A 13,847-nucleotide genomic window follows, 5' to 3' on the forward strand; every position below is an offset into this window, starting at 1 on the left:
ATCTTCTGATATATGTACAGATTAATATATGTACACATGTATATAGGCTATTGATTTTGTATACCAATTTTACTATCATCTACAGTTATGAAAGGAGATTTAACAAAAAAAATGTGCTTCCTTTCATATTATTACACCTCTGATTATCTATTCCTGTGTTGGTAAATTCTTCCAACACAATGTTTAAAATATTGTGGAAATCGTGGGTATTCTTCTTGAATTCAGTGAGAAATTCTTAATTGCTCATTTAGGTAAGATGCTGCATTTTTGGCAGAGGTATATGCAGTTTTCTTGTTAAATAATTATCCATAAACTCCCATTTTACTGATTATCCAATAAGTGTTTAATTTTGCTAACATCTTTTCTGAATATATAGAGATGATCATATATTTTTTTTCTTTTGGGTCTATTAATATGAAAGAATTTATTAATTGGTATATTTATATCTCAACAGGCTTGTGCTCTGGAATTAAATATACTTGGTCATGATGTATAATTAATTTGTTGCTGGGTTGTGTTCACTAATATTTAACATTTATCAATTTATTTGATATACTTCTGATTTTCTATTTATTATGTCATTTCTTTTAGTTTAACTTTTCTGTTACTTTAATGAGATTTTGGGAGTGCCTGGGTGGCTCAGTCAGTTAAGCATCGACTCTTAATTTCAGCTCAGGTCTTGATGTCACAGTTTGTGAGAAGAAGCCCCATGTCAGTCTCTGTGTTAAGAACACGGAGACTGCTTAGGATTCTCTCTCTCCCTCTCTCTGCCCTTACCTCTCTCTCTCTCTCTCTCTCTCTCTTTCAAAATAAATAAATAAACATTCTTTTTTGAAAATGAGGTTTTGGAATTCACCTCATTTACTTTCATATCCATTAACATAGGTATTTTAATGCTATAAATTTTCCTCTGACAATGTTCTAGCTTTATACCATGACTCTGATATATTTTGTTTCCCTTATCACTATCTCAAGAAATTTTGAAATTTAATTTTATATAGATTATTTGGCCCAATAGTTAATAGCAGGCTTTTATTTTAAATTTAATTTTAAACAGTAGGGAACTTTTACATTTTGTTATGAATTTTTAGTATTATGCTTAAGGTGCAGAGAATGGTGTTTTTATTACTCTTACCCTGGCAATTCATTGGCTTTTAGTGTGTGGTCTAACATGTACTCAGTTCTTACGCCTAGCCCAATTTTATTTCAAAGGTACATCCTGTATCATCACATTTTAGGGTTTGATCTGTGTAAGTTCTTAAATACCTCGTCTGTCTTTGTGAGAGGTATGTTAAAGTTGGATATGATTAGTGTGTGTGGTCCTCCTCTTACTTCTCTTTTCAATAAATTACCCCGTATCTACCTGGTTGCCCATATCAAAAAATCCAGGAATCCCCCTTAATGCATCTCTTCTCCTCGTTCCCTCTCCACAAGCAGCACATCATTAGGTGGGTCACCAAATATGTCTCAAATCTACATCCATATCTTCATTTCCACATTACTACTCCAGTTCCTGCACCCATCTTATCTTTCCCGGAACATTGCCTGCCAGCTGATACTAATGGATTCCCTCTTAGTCTACTCAAAACTGGCAGTGAGAACATGCATTGCCTGCCTGAAAATCATCCATGTTAGCTGGTTATGGTCAACTTGAAAAGAAAATTCCTTCCTAGGTTGCACAAGGATGTGCCTATTCACCATCCTCATCTTGCAGTGCTTTCTGCTTCACTCAGGACACATCAGTCCATACTGGCCTTCTAGTTTCTCCAACAAGTACAGGCCTCTTCAACCTCTAGGTCTTTGGAGGTACCTGTCTCTTTAGATGAAATAATCCACACATCACTTTTTACTTGACTAATACAAGTGCTTCCTTTATGCTTCAGCTTAGACATCACTTAGACAAACACGTCTTCTCCATTATATCTCTCTTATTCTTCCTCAATCTTACCTAAATTCTTGAATTTTTCTATCACTGAAATTATCTAATTTTGTAATTGTACTTCCTTTTTTGAGTATTCATATGATGTCCTTTTCTCTACTGGACCAAAAATTCCATGAAGGCAGGAAAAGTATCTGGCCGACTTTTGCCATGTTGTATCTAGCATTGTGCTAGTCTCATGATCTTCCATCTGCAAGCTGGATGATTCAAGAAAGCCAGTGGTATAGCTAGGAGGTGTGAGACCCAGAAAGCTGATGGTGTAGATCCTAGTCCACGTCTGAAGGCCTGAGAACCATGAGTACTGAGCGCTTAACTAGATTGATGTCCTAGTTCTAACAGTCAGTCAGAGAGCAAACTCCACTTTCCTCTGCCTTTTTGTTTTATTCAGGCCCTAGATAGATTCAGTGATGCTCAACCACAGCAGAGAGAGCCATTAGTTTTACTCAGTCAACCAATTCTAATGCTAATCTCTTCTGGAAACACCCTGACAGACACACCCACAAAAAAAAAAAAAAAAAAAATGTTTAGCTCTCAGGGCATCTCTTGGAATAGTCAAGTTGACACATAAAATGAACCATTATAATTGCTCAATAAATAATAATAAACACATAAAAAATATTTTCAGTCATTTCACAATAACATAAGCATCTTGACTATAATGCTTTTGACCTTCTAATGAGAGGTGCATTGCAACACATTGAGAATCTAGAAATGGGCTGCATTTGCTTGCTAGGCTGGACTATGTCTTGGTTGAACATCTGGTAACCAAGTAGGACAAGAATCCCTACAGATGCATAATCAACCTCAACTGTGAAAAATATCTCTAGGAAAAACAAATTTTAGCATAATTATTTATATATTAAATCACAAAGGAGAAAACTATTGATTTGGCTTAAATTTATGGCCAAGATATGTCTCCTCAGGTTTTGTTTTGTTTTATTTTATATATCTATATGAGAAACATGGAAACATGTCTAAAAACATCTATGAATGAGTTTCAAATTGTGAAGTACTGAACAAACCTAAAACAGTTCTTGTCAGCTAGACTCTAACTGAAAATGTTGTGTATGTCCAATTAAAAAAATCCAAAAAGGTCATTTTAGTGAAAATATGTCTCTATATGTTCACCATGGCTCTATGTAATCAACTAAACATTACCTCGGAGAACTGAAAATTGTCAAATCACTTAAAATTTCTGAAAGACCTATCAAAATATTCTCCACTTATTTCCTTAAAATAACTGAAGAATATCCCTAGATCTATCATACAATCATTAATTAAGCTTCAAACAGATCTCACCTTGAACATTCACGGTCTCCCTAAGCAATTGATTAATAATATTGTGTATAAGTTAGCCATGAAAATGACATGCCCAAGACCCGAATGAAAAGAAGCAGTTCCAGACAAAATAGGACAGAAATATGCTTTTCCTCATTAGTTTTTTTCTTATATGGATACGTGTTTGAGCATCTTGGTTTCTTTCAGACTTCTGTCTTACATCTTTTTAATAAGTATGATAAGTTTTTCCAGGTTTGGTAACCTTCTTATGAGAGTGCAACACTAAATTTTCTGTTATGATTTATGTTATATATGCAGATAAGGAAATAGAAAAGAGAAAGGGAATGAAAATTCATTAAAATTAAATATTATCAGGATGCCTGGGTGGTTCAGTCAGTCGAGCATCCAACTTTGGCTCAGGTCATGATCTCATGGTTCCTGAGTTTGAACCCTGCGTCAGGTTCTGTGCTGATGACTCAGAGCCTGGAGACAGTCTTGGATTCTGTGACTCCCTCTCTCTCTGCCCCTCCCCCACTAGTGCTCTGTCATCTCTGTCTCTCAAAAGTAAATAAATATTAAAAAAAAAAATTTCATGATACTGTTAATAGGCCAAAGCCTTTTTCCTTAGCCAAAGGCTTGTTATTTATTTTTTTTTTAACCAGCTCATAGATTCATTGATCTTTTCCATTGAGTTTTCTTCTGTTCTGTTTTATTTATTTCTGCTCTGATCCTTGTCATATCCTTTTTAGTGATAATTTTGGGCTTAGTTTTGTTCTATTTTCTATTGTCTTGAGGTATGAAGTTAGGTTGTTTACTTGAGAACTTTCATTTTTCTTTCTTTCTTTTTTAATGTTTATTCATTTTTGAGAGAGGGAGAGAGAGAGCACAAGTAGGGGAGGGGCAGAGAGAGAGAGAGAGAGAGAGAGAGAGAGACAGAGACACAGAATGTGAAGCAGGCTCCAGTCTCTGAGCTGTCAGTGCAGAGCCTGAAGTAGGGCTTAAATGCAAGAACAATGAGATCATTACATGAGCCGAAGTTGGACACTCAATAGACTGAGCCACCCAGGCGCCCCTCATTTTTCTTAATGTTGGCATATATAGCTATAAATTTCCCTCTTAGAACTGCTGTAGCTGCACTGAAATAAAATCAGAAATGAAAGGGGTCATTACAACTGATAGATACCACAGAAGCACAAAATATTGTTGAGAATTGTTACCATGAAAGAATATTGAATTTTGTAAAAATCTATTTTTCTGAATTTATTGAAATATCACATGGCTTTATCCTTCATTTTATTCCCGTGGTATATCACATTTATTGATCTGTATATGCTGTACTATCCCATATCACAGGGATAAATTCCATTTGTTCATGGTGTATGATGATTTTACTGTGTTGCTTAATTGGGTTGCAAATATTTTGTTGAGATTTTTCATCAAAGATATTGACCTGTAGTTTTCTTTTCTTGTGGTATCCTCATCTGGCTGTAATATAAAAGTAAGACTACCCTTAAAAAATGAGTCTGGAATGCTCTGCTCTTCAACTTTTATTGTAAGAGTTAGAAAAAGATTAGTTAAGGTTTTAAATGTTTGCAAAAAATCACCAGTGAAACCATTTGCTTTTTGGCTTTCTTTGTTGGGAAGTATTTGATAATTAATTCAATCCCCGTACTCATTATCAGTCTGTTCAGATTTTATATTTACATATGAGTCTTGATTAAGTTGTATGTTTCTGGAAATTTATCATATTTAATCTGAATTCCTGCATCTTTATTGGTTTAAAGAAAGATGAATCACAAAAGAAAAATAAAAGGAAAATTGTTTAAAGGAAAACTAAAATGAAAATACAGTAAAACCTTGGGTTGTGAGTAACTTATTGCATAAGCGTTCTGCAAGAAGAGCAAACATTTCTAATAAATCTCAAGTTGATAAACAATGTCTTGCAATAAGAGTAGCAGGTGTTGCCAAATGTCACATGATCATAAGCATGCCAGTGCTCACTTTCAGCAGCTATGTACTAAAACTGGAACGATACAGAGAAGGTTAGCCCCTGTGCAAGGATGACACACAAACTCATGAAGCTTCAATGTTAAAAAAAAAATAATAAAAAGAATTAAGCCAATGGTTCTTCTCTCTCTCTCTCTCTCTCTCTCTCTCTCTCTCTCTCTCTGCGGGATTGTGGGTGATCATCTCCCATGCTCGGATGCTCAATCTCAGGCCACGGTCTGGCAGAATCAGTGACTTGGAAGGTGCCCACAACTGGCACTGGTGTATTTTTTGTCACTTCAAAGCACCTATGGACAGTCCTTTGTTTTCCATACAAGAGTAAGCTTAGAAATGTTTGCTTCATTCTAGGTCAGGCTGCCTGCAGATATAGACCCTTTCCTCTGCTACCTTATTGCCAGGTATATTGAATACAGTATATGACAAGAGTTAGTAATACTGCACTGCAGTCAACATCCATGCAAACGTATACAATGGCCCCCATGCAGAAAGGTTGAAAAGAAAGGCAGTAAGAAGGAGATGGTTAGGACGGAAGTTAAGAAGGAAATTACCAAGGGGCGCCTGGGTGGCTCAGTTGGTCTTCGGCTCAGGTCATGATCTCACAGCTTGTGAGTTCGAGCCCCTGAGAGCTTGGAGCCTGGAGCCTGCTTCAGATTCTGTGTCTCTCTCTCTGCCCCTGCCTGGCTCATGCTTGCTCTTTCTCTCTCTCTCTCTCTAAAATAAATAACCTTAAAAAAATTTTTAAAAGAAGGAAATTGTGGAGAAGTATGAAGTAGGTATGAGCATGACTGAAATTGCAAGGCTTTATAAGAAGTCTACATTTGCATGTGGTCTGAAGAGGAGAAGGAGAGAAAGGCAGAGGAATCCCTCACTTCAAATGAGATTAGGGAGATGTGTAAAATGTGGGAGACAGTGCAAAATTTTATAGAAAAGCACCACCCAAATAAGACTGTAGTGGTGCAAGCGATGAATCTGTTTAATGACAATGCAATGTCACATTTCTGTGAAATACTCAAAAGGAGGCAAAAGCAAGTGTCACTGGACAGATTCCAAAAGAAAAATATTCCATTGAACCAGTAGATAGCAATGATTCTGTTAGCAATAGTGAATGTTGCCCTGCATAATAACCCTCCCCTCTCTTGTCTCCCTCACACCAGCCACAAAGGTTTTCAAAGGCAAGTGAAGGCTAATTTGTTTTTTTCTTTATATTTTGTATTTTCTTTATTATTTTGTATTATATTACAGTACTATAATCATTTTTATATGAAAATTTGGGGGTTATGGAACAAATCATCTCAATTTCCATTATTTCTTGTGGGGAGGTTCACTTTGATATACAAGTGCTTTGGATTGCCAGCATGTTTCTGGAATGAATTATGCTCACAAACCAAGATTTTACTGTACTATAATCTTAAACTATGAATATTTTTTTAAAAAATCCATATATGAGTCAGGTTATATTGTTGATATAAAGAAGTACTGGGATACCAGGAGTGAATAAGGACTTCAGTCTCTGTGTTGACACTTAATAGTGTGTTACCTGGGATATATCATTTATCCTGAAATTCTGTTTTTTCACACACAGAATGGCAGGAAGGACTATATCACTCTTTTTCTTTGAGTCTTAGCTGAGATAATCAATATGAAAATATATAGCATTATGAAATGTGATGCAAATATGTAACACCTCAAAGTATTATTTTTATTGTCATCAGATACTATTTATCAAGATAATTTTATTTTGGATTCTAATAGCCATATTAATATATTATTTTATCTCTCCATGATATACTTGAGAGATTGTTAGTAATCACTTAAATAAATATTAAATATCCACTTTGCAATTTTAAAAGAAAACTTGGAAATAATAGCTTAACTTTTATCATTTTAAACAATTTCTATTAATGATAGTCATAATCAATAATGTAATAATGACAGCCCTACTAGTCATCCACATATATGAGGTGAAGGACTTAAAAATGCTAAGTATTCACAGTATTCTTCTTCTGTATCACTTACTAAATATAAGGGAAGTAGGGAAAACAAAAGCAGACAATTCTACTGAAGCTTCTTTTTTAGAATTGAATTTGCTAACATTGAAATCACAGCCGTTGAAAATGTTTTAATTTTTTGTTAAAGTGAGAAAAGCATGTTGTATTTCCCCATCAGTCTTCAGTAGATTGAGACCAAGCTCTAGGCAAACGGCTGGACAGCTCTGTTCTTCTTTTGGTCTCCTTGAACTGACTCCTCCTTTCCTTCCCTTCTCCGGGTCAGATGGTACAGGTTTTCTATTACATGCTGTTTGCATGCATGCCCAGAAGCATGTCATCTACTCGGAGCATTTTCCAAAATACTTTACCTGCGTTCCCATCAGAATATCATGATCCTAACTTCTCCTTCTGGACTGTGCTATTCAATATTCTCTTTGTCATTTGGCTTACAGTTTCCTTTCCTGTGATCTCTGACACATTGCAACAGATTTCCTGCCTCAGCTGAGAATGTGCCCTTCCTTTACTTATAAATCTTCAACTACATCATTGACCAAAAGAATAAACTCCAGGGGCACCTGGGTGGCTCAGTTGCTTAAGTGTTGGACTGCAGCTCAGGTCATGATCTCCCAGTTCGTGGGTTCAAGCCCCGTGTCAGGCTCTGTGTTGACAGCTCAGAGCCTGGAGCCTGCTTCAGATCCCATGTCTCCCTCTCTTTCCCCCCTCCCCACTCATGCTCTGTCTCTCTGTCTCTCAAAAATAAATAAACATTAAATAAAAAAAAAAAAGAATAAACTTCAAACTGCCTAGGCCAGAATTTTAGGTTTTTTATAAGCTCTCCTCGGGAAAACTTTCTTCTCCTATAATTCAATATAGTAGACCCTTGATATTACTCACATGTATTTTAATTCAATCATTTTAACATCACTCATTGTGCTAAGCAATCTAATTCAGCAAAAAAAAAAAAGAGTCAAAGACAGTGAACCCACATTTTCTAATATTCTGATGTCAGCTAGTTAAATAAGCATAAATACAAATTCTCTTAGTGAGAATGCTTAAATAGCATAACTATATTTATATACAGATACTTGCTAGTTGCTATGTTTCTTCTTCAATCCAGTATCTCACATGTACCCACTAGATTCACAGAGCATGTGATTCATACTGAAATTTCAACAAATCACTAATCCTTACTTGTGATAACTTGCGGTATTATTTTAAAAGACAAAATTAAAATAATACCGGGTTTTCCATGAATTACATTCACTATAATTATCTCTCAGAATTTAAAAATTGTATTACCAATACTATTCTCAAGAGCTTTGTTTCATATTTATGTAACATCTTTCTCATTGTTACATGATGCTTGTATTTATAACTATCTTATTCCAATCCCTTCCTCATTTACTATTGCCTTATTGTAAGCAATTGCAAAATATAATAACTTAGAGTGGGTTTGAAACAATGTTTATTGATTTTTCTAATATACACTTCGAGATTTTGAAATTGAATAAAAAATTGTCACCCATATACAAACCCAACTCATTTCATAATGTGACTATATCAGTTGGCTAGGACTATTGCAACAAAATGCCATTAAGTAGGCAGCTTTAACAAAAGAAATGTATTTTCTCACAGTTCTGAGGGCTAACAGTCTAAGATCAATGTTTGGCAGGGTTGGTTTTTTCTAAGGGCTGGGGAGGAAGGGTCTGTTTTAGGACTCTTCTTGACTTGCAGATGGTCATCTTCTGTGTTTTCATGTTTTCTTCCCTCTGGACATGTGTGTGTCCAAACTTCCTCTTCTTCTAGGGACACAGGTTACACAGAATTCAGGCCCATGCCTGAATGATTCCATTTAACTTGATTACCTCTTAAAGACCTTATCTCCAAATATGGTCACATTATGGAGTTCAGGGGATTAGTACTTCAATATGCGGATTTTTTGAGAGATACAATTAAGTCTATACTAATGCCTGATAGAATATTTTCCTATATGTGATCTTTCTTTTTCTTCATTTTGCCTTTTTAGAACATTTAGAATGTCCACTAATACCTTTTATAATCTTTTCCTAATCCTCCTACTTTTTTTTTTTTTTTAATTTATGTATTTATTTTGAGAGAGAAAGCACACAAGTGAACAGGGAGAGGCAGAGAGAGAGAGAGAAAGAGAAGTTTAGGTAGGCTCTGGGATGTCAGGGGACCCTGATGCAGGGCTGGATCTCACATGAGACTACAACCTGAGCCTAAACCAAGAGTCAGACACATAACCAACTGAGTCACCCGGGTGTCCCGAATCCCCCTATTTCTTTCCCCACCACCCAATTTAAGGCATTCCTTCCTTCTCTAAATCCTTATAGAATATTAGTTGCATCTCCTCTTAGGGTTACTTGACCATAAAAGAGATGAATTGCTATAACATGAAGGAAAACATTTTGAAGGGAAATTTTGTATAACAAAGAAAATTATGTTCTTTATCCTTCATAGAACAGTGATTAGGGGTGCCTAGATGGATCAGTCAGTTGAGCATCCCACTTCGGCTCAGGTCATGATCTCACAGTCTGTGGGTTCGAGCCCCGCATCGAGCTTTGTCCTGACAGCCCGGAGCCTGGAGCCTGCTTTGGATTCTGTGTCTCCCTCTCTCTGCCCCTCCCCCACTCACACTATGTCTCTCTCTTTCAAAAATAAATAAACATTAAGAAAAATAGTGATTAAAAAATAATGTTCCTAACAAACCATTGAGGGTAAGGGAAATAAAAAGAAGAAAAAAAAATGTAAGGGAATGGTAAGGAAAGAATAAGGAAAAGGAGACTTTAGAGGCATTTTCTTCCTCCTTTACTTTTGATGCCAGACAAATTTTCAGTACCAAACATCATACCCCCAAACATACCAAGAATTAGAGTTGATAGAAGGAAAGGAAAAGTGGCTTCCACTATGCTGCAGACCGTGCCATGTTGTCACCTGAAAGGTCTTTCATTAACTCTCAAATTCACTTTGAGTTAACTACTACTTTGATATCAAAGGTAACAAGATTCAGTTCGGAAGGAAACAAGCAGGAAATGAAAGAAAGAGGATGAGAGCAATCAAAGAGGTCAATCAGAAACAAGTCAATTAAAAAACTACAATTTTAAATTGTAATCACCATTTTTTAGTCCCAAATTATCACTATCACTTTATTTTACTTAATAATTAAACTCAAGTTCACTTATTTCTAGGCAAAAGCTGACAAAATAAACATATTCTATGTACATGAACTTAAGTATAAATGCAATCAAAGTAACATTTAGCTAAACTAAGTTACTTGCTTTTATCAGATGTCAATAATGAAAGTAAAGTTGTGTTTCTTCTACCAAACTTCATTTGCAGTAAATTTTCTAGCATTAATATTTCAGCATTGCCATAAGTTAAGTTATGGAAATTAAAACAAAATTCTTTAATGTCCTATACAACTGAGCTCTTTCTTAAGTTCTATGACAATGAATTATCATGAGGAGCTACTAATTTACTAGACACTAAATTAGATGCATACAAAATCCTGCTACTTTCCAGATTATTTTCCTCTAGGAAATATATGCTAGTAAATAACTGCTAAGGGAAAAAAAAAAACATTAAGTTACATGTACAAATAAATACCAGTTTTGTGAAATCTAATATTTACTTTTAATTCTTTCTTTATGCATGAATAAGTTATAATCGTGAATGCCATCCAAATGAGGAATTGCCTTATTTTTCCTGTACTTCTCAGAGAGAAGAAGTATGGAAACGTCTCTCCCTGTATCTACAGACAATGGGAAAGAAGAGGCTTTTCATCTTCCTCTCATGGATAAGAAATCAACACACAGACTATTCTGTGAATCAATCCATTTCAGTAGTTACTAAATTAGTTTTTTGGTATTTTTATCATCTTAGTAGCCTCAAAGAAAAGGTAAAATAAAAAGCTGAAGATATTATTTTCTTAAAAAAATTTTCCTCTCTTAGATCTTGGTGTGTTGTAACTTCTGTTTTATTGTGGAAGGATATCCTCTGAGATGCTGTTTCTGTTCAAGACTCACTGGTGGATACAGAACATGCATCAGTGACTTATAAACTAGCAATAAGGCCACCTGGGTGGCTCAGTCGCTTGAGCACCCAACTCTTGCTTTGGCTCAGGTCATCATCCCAGGGTCGTGGGATTGAGCCCCACATTGGGCTCTGTGCAGAGTGTGGAGTTTGCTTAAGATTCTCTCTCTCTTTTCCTCGGCCACTCCCTCTGCTCTCTCTCTCTCTCTCTCTCAAATAAAAAATAATAATAATAATAACAAATAAATTAAAAAGTAGCAAAAATGGGGAGGTTATAATTGGATTTTTAAAATGACGTGTGTGGGTTTCAATCTACTAGATGAAAATACAGAATATAGTTTTTATGACTTTGGATATGGTCAGATCTAATTTGGAAAAAAAATGAGTGAAAAAGAATTTCTAGAATAAAATATTAAGGATGAAGTAGTCTTCAAAAGTTTCTTCTTCTACTTCCCTTTTCAATGCTATGGATGTGGGTGTTTGCAATATCGTATAAAGGAGAGGTAGACATGGCAGGTCAAGAGATGGGACGTTATTTTAATTTGAAATTGGCAAAATCTTTATGAAATCCCCTCTCCAGTCCTAAGACAATACTTAATTCTCATGGTGTGGGATATGCCATACAGTCCCTATAATTACCTATTTTATTGAGCAAAGGGTTCTTCCTAATTTATTTTGCCATATGTCCCTAGACACAGAAGTAAACAGATCCCAGCAGTCATGACACCTACTACTATGAAGTTTCAAATGTGTGTCGCTATTTAAAAACAGATGAAATAGTACAAAATATCTTATAATGCTATATATGTACACTACCAGAGACATGTCTTAATAATATGTCACTTGTATACTTTTATATAAAAACAAACCCCCAGAATCAAACAATAATAGCATCAATAATATCTAACATTGAAGATATAAACTCTAATAAAACAGAGTTCACAGATACCATGTTAAGTACTTTGAAAATGCAGGATTCCATTCAGGAATTCTCTTCTACCTAATGTCTTTCCTGACTCCTCCAGTCATCCACCAACACCCAATACAAAAGAATAACTCTTCTTTTTGCCTCTATTCATAGTACTTCTGTTATAACCGCACAGTCAGTTTGCTGAATCAAATTTTTTCACGTTTTCCAACCAGCTGCCTCCCTAAATAAAAGAAAGTATGGATTTTCTCTCCGTGCACCCAGAGGTAAGCATGTTGCCAGGTCAATGGTGGAATCTCAGTAAATGTTAATTTTGTTTGATCAAATAATTTGAGTGTAGAAAAACTCTACAAAATTAATTTCTAGTTTTGAAACAATTTTATTAGCAGCCCCATCTCTGTACTTAAACTAACACACCCTGTGACTACTCTGGATATTTGTTGACCCAGAATAACCAAGTATCATTATTGATGCAATAGAGATACTTCAGGCAACTTTGGTGATGCCTTACCATTTCAAGCTTTCCTTTATCTTAAAATTGACATTCAAAGGACTCATCTCACCCTTGATGAAACCTTTGTATTATACGAGCTTCCTCTTTGTTTACCTAATGTTGCTGTTACAATTGCTTCTAACTAATCACTGTTTAAGCCTTGGTTAAAAACAATAATTATCATTGTGTGTTAACTCTCATGGGTCCGAGGTTAACCAAGATTAGCTAGGCAGCTCTCCATCAAATTTTTTTATGAGTTCGTAGTCAGTTGATGACTGGAGTAATTTCAAGAGCTTCTTTATCCACACAGCTACCAGTTGCTAGTAGACTGTCATCTGGGAAGTCAACTGGGGCTGTCAGCCAAAACTCCTACATGTGACTTCTCTATGTAGCTTGTTTTCTCACAACATACCTACTAAGTTCCTAGAGTGAGCATGCCAAGAGAATCAGAACAAAAGGGGCATGGCCTTTTATGACCAAGCCAGAAGACACATAGAGTCATTTATACAGGAGTCATGAGGATACCGAGATTCAAGGGGATGGAACAGAAACCCCCCACCTCTTGAAGGAAAATATTGTAACCACCTCCTTGCAAACAAACAAAGAATATGAGATTGGAGATCTTACTGCAGTCATTTTAGACAAAATTTTCCCATAAATAGTGTATAGCTCTCCCAATTTGACCATATACTTCTTTATGAAAAGTTGAAATTCAAACTCAGGCCTTAAAGAGTCAGTTCTTACATTGAGAAGAGATGAAATATGATCTGGAGCTGCCATATGCCCAAGAAGTATAAAAAGCTAACCAGAAAAGCAGGAAAGAATGAATCAAAGATCCAGAGAAGAGGAGAGATGAAAAGTGTCCATGTCTGTCTGGGAAAGTGGAGAGAATACAAACATTTCTAAACAGCATATTCGCTTGTTCTAGTTCTTCATGACTTTCAATTATTCTTTCTATTTTGAGTTTTGTGATACAGCTGTATTGTTTCCAGAATCCATTCTATAAAGAAGGTTTTCTCTTACTTATCACCCAAATGGTTGCTGTTAAGACACTTTATAATGCATTTCAATAATGCTTCAAAGCATTTTAGGAGGAAAGTCTTATGTTATTTTTGAGTTTGCAATATCATGAGATCTGTGCTTTTCACCAACAGAGAAGAA

The 13,847-nt window shown here is 35.5% G+C and overlaps 1 pseudogene; it reads left to right on the forward strand.

Moving 5' to 3' along the window:
- The first annotated feature begins 5,211 nt into the window (after positions 1-5,211).
- Positions 5,212-5,312, forward strand: LOC123602781 (annotated as a pseudogene).
- Positions 5,313-13,847: the final 8,535 nt, after the last annotated feature.

Source organism: Leopardus geoffroyi, chromosome D1, assembly GCF_018350155.1.
Source record: "Leopardus geoffroyi isolate Oge1 chromosome D1, O.geoffroyi_Oge1_pat1.0, whole genome shotgun sequence".
Taxonomy (NCBI): domain Eukaryota; kingdom Metazoa; phylum Chordata; class Mammalia; order Carnivora; family Felidae; genus Leopardus; species Leopardus geoffroyi.